Below are 4219 nucleotides of genomic sequence, written 5' to 3' on the forward strand. Positions count from 1 at the left end.
AAAGAAAGAAAAAAAAAAGGGACTTGTTTTCAGCCTCAGTTTGCTCCTCTGTAAAATTTAGAAAATGATTGTATATACCTCTTAGGCTTAACGTAAATTTTTTCAAGACAGAATTTTGTTCCTGTCAGTCAGGCTGGAGTGTAATGGTATAGTCTCAGCTCACGGCAACCTCTGCCTCCTGGGTTCAAGCTATTCTCCTGCCTCAGCCGCCTGAGTGACTGGGATTACAGGTGCAAGCCATCATGCCCAGCTAATTTTTATTTTTAGTAGAGATGGGGTTTCACCATATTGGCCAGGCTGGTCTCAAACTCCTGACCTCAGGTGATTCATCTGCCTCAGCCTCCCAAAGTGCTAGGATTTCAGACGTGAGCCACAGCCCCCAGCCGTGGCTTAAAGTTAAAAATGGTAATGTATTTAAAGTATTTAGCATAGTACAGGATACCTAGTAAAAAAGTCTACATACTGCAGGCATTATTATAACATTGTATTTTATTGTGAGTACATATCCAATTCCTCCACCAGAGTTGAGATTTTCCAGGGAGGAACCTACTCCATTAGTCTTCCAATCACTGGCACCGTAGCCAATGCATGACCCAGAGTAGCTGTCTAAACATTATTTCTTGAGTAAATGAATAGTGTTCCACTTTGAACCTAAGCTCTCTTATAATCTCTGATGCTATAATCCACTGAAATGCTCTATTCATGTGGCTATTTTGCCCATTAGACCGTGAGGGTAGGAGGATTTCCTATTATTTTTTGATTGCCTTAAATGTAGCACAACCTGGTACGTGACAGTTGCTAAATAATTGTTGGTTGAACTGATGTTTGTTGGGTAAAGATTCAGCACGTTCCACGGGTAAGATTCTTATGAAACCTTAAGGGATATCTTCTCTACTTTAGAGTTTGTTAGCAGACAGTGGTCTCAGATCGCTTATGGTTCAGTACAGGAAAACAGAAACCACTATAGGTTTTTCATGCAGGATGTAATTTAATAGAGGGAATTAGGTGCTATGGTAGGCAGAGTTTATAAAATGGCTCCCCAAAGATCTTATGCTGTAATCCTATAATCTGTAAATATGCTAATATAACTCTCCTGTGATGTGTTATATGACTCAGTTTATTTTAAGAAAAGGAGATTATCTGAGGGGCCTGATATAACCACCTCAGCCCTTAAAAGCGGGCAGCTTTCTCCTGGTGAGAGCAGAAAAGCAAGTCAGAGTTAAAAGTGTGGGGTTGGATTTGACACAAGGATTCTGTTGCTGGCTGTGATGTTGTAAGAAGGACTCCATGTGGTGGATGGAAGAGGCCTTGTGGGGAGGAACATTGTGGCTTTAAGGAGTTGAGAGAGGCCCCTGGTTGATGCTAGCAAGGAAAGGGGAATGTCAGTCCTAAAACCAGAAGGAAGTAAATCCTTCCAACCACATGAATGAACTTGGATGTAGATTCTTTCCAGAGCCTCCAGGTAAGAGCTCAACCTGGCTGACCCCTTGATTTCAGCCCTGTGAGACTCTGAATAGAAAACTCAGTTGAACTCACCTGCTCTATAGAAGTGTGTAATAAGTGTTGTTTCAAGGTGCTAAGTTTGTGATAATTTGCTATATCAATTTTTTTAATAAAATGAAATTGCTGCAACTTCCATTGCCTGAAACAAATAGCAATATTGTGGAGAAGACTGGAACCATGAAAGTACTGTGTTGTGGAAAAGACTGGAACTAAGAAAGGAAGGTGGATTACTCTTAGCTTTGAGGTTATGCCACACAGGTTGCCACCTGAGGTCAGGAAATGACAGCCCAGAACCCTAAAGTTGGTGCCTAGAGGTGACCAGCCAGCTACCATGTTGGTTACATCTGTAGAAGCTCATACTCAGGTCACCACCACCACCACTGACAGAGGAAGAGCCATCTCCATTGCTCTCTGCCCCCTTACAAATAGCTCACAAATGAATTTCATTGTCAAATATAAATTAAATTCAGAACCTTGGTGGAAAGCAAATCTGGGACGTGTAGTTCCCAGGCTTCTGGTGCCTGAGATAAAAGGGAACGTATATAAAGGGGTGGGAATAATGCCGATTGACCAGGAATTTTACCCAATATGGCTCTTTAGACTTTCAAGATCCCTTTAAGTCAGCATTCTCATAGGAGTTGTTATTTTCATTTTACAGATCAGAAGACTGAGCTTCAATTGGGTTAAGTATCTTGCCAAAAGTTTCATAAACGATGTAGCAAAACTGAGAGTAGAAATGAAATTTCTTTCTCCCCAAGCCTACATTTTTCAGGCTCTGCAGCTGGCGATGGCCTGCTGATGGAATTTATATTCTTGGCTGACAATTGGGCCATGTAGACTCAACGGAGAAGGCAATGGAAGTTGCTCCAATTTCATTTTACTGAAAAAAATGTTCCTGGTAAAGGGCTGCTATTAGACTCTTGGAATCCTGTCCAGCTTCATCTTCTCCTCCCTTCTCTCATCCAAGCTTCCTCCTTGGCCCACATTACCTAACTTTGCACACAAACCTTGCAGTATATGCTCTGATTTCTGGGTTGAATTTGATGAAGGGCATCCCCTACTGTCCTTTTATCTGGTGAAATACATGAATTGGCCCCTCTCCCCTGCATTTAGGGTCTCGCTGCCTTCCCCCACCAGCTGGGAGCTGGCGCTGGGCGAACAGCAGCATCAGTAGTATCCTCTACTAAAGGGAATCATGTAGCATTTCCCCCAGACAGCTCTATCTTCCCTGCATACCAATCCAATTACAAACAAATTGGGCCACAGGCTTAAGCATGAGAGCAATTTGGCCTTCTCTCCTCTCTTGCTGACAGCTTTAAACCTGCTCCCTTTAAAAACTCAACTCCAAGAGGGGATTTTAGCACCCAAGCTCAAGAGCGGTGGGTGCAATTATCCCAAATATCAGGGTGCAGAGAGACTTACAGGAAGAGCTCCAGATAATATTTTTCAGGGGAAGAAAATTAAAGAGACAGGTTCTTTGGGATTTCCCCGTGGCTGCAGGTTAGAGGCTTGGAGGCTGGTCTTTGCAGGTCTGTTATTAACTTGGTCTGACTTGATCAGCTCTCTCTGGGTTTCCTTTTCCTCTCTGGCTGGTTGCCCTTTTCTCCCCTGGACTCTGCCTTAGTGGTGAGGAATTGATTCCTAGGTTTCTGGAGGGAGAGAAAGAATGTTTCAACTGTCTTTACTATGCCTTAAAAGTTATAATTTTTTTTGAAACATACTGCTCACAGTTTGATAGAGCTGAACTCACATAAAAGCAGGGCATCTTCACATGGGATGAAAAGTGGACAGCCTACCTTTTTAGAAACTCCAGGATCAGCCAGGCTTTCTTCCCACAAAGAATCCCATGGGAAAGCTGCTGCTGCGGGAGATGCATGAATTCGTTCCTTCTGCCTTTTAAAATGTCTATTTGAATGTACTTTAAATTGACAATCCAACAAAACCAGAAAGAAAAACAGATATGAAGAGTGTACATGTAAGTTTATTTTTTTTCATCAAAAGTTTCCAAGATCAGATTTTCCTGAAGTCTAATTATTCTGCGTTGCATCTTGGCATTGATGCGTAATGTGCTACCTACCTCCCTTTCCTTTGCCTTTTTGAGGAAAAGATCATTTGCCGTTTTCTATCATCACACCAGTTCCCATATGAGGACCCACTGGGGTTTCTAGGGGAAATCTGGTTCACTTGAGTGAGCTGCCCAGCTGGCAGTGAGCCTGGGGCAGGCTCCCTCTTCATCCCAGGTCCCATCAGGGGGCCTCTCCTGCACAAAGTTCGCCTCTCCCATGCCACTCTTCTTCTCCCAGAGGTGTCTCCAGTGGTTTCAAGGATCATCTAGAAGACCTTACTGAGATCTTTAGATAGTGAAGTGAAGTGGGTAGGCGCATTCTCTGCTCTCATGGAGTCTAGTGGCCCAGGGGGAAGCAGATAGGTACAGGCAGTAAGAGCAGTGCTGGGATGGGAAGAAAGGTGCCAGGAGAGCATGACAATGGGGTATGTACCCCCAACTTACCTGGAAGACCTCCTAGAAGAAAAGGCCATCTGGCATAAATATGTTAATAACATGGCCACAGTCTCAGTGACGGGTCTCAGAAACTGACTCAAGTGGAGAATAAAGGTGAGTGTCACCAAGGGGAAACGCATTAAGAGAGAGCCTTCTTGAGATCCGCTAGGATGGACTGCAACAGTACCATGGCCATGCCAATGGATTGTGCAGCTG

The sequence above is a fragment of the Cebus imitator genome, unplaced genomic scaffold (assembly GCF_001604975.1).
Source record: "Cebus imitator isolate Cc_AM_T3 unplaced genomic scaffold, Cebus_imitator-1.0 Scaffold407, whole genome shotgun sequence".
NCBI classification, from domain to species: Eukaryota; Metazoa; Chordata; class Mammalia; order Primates; family Cebidae; genus Cebus; species Cebus imitator.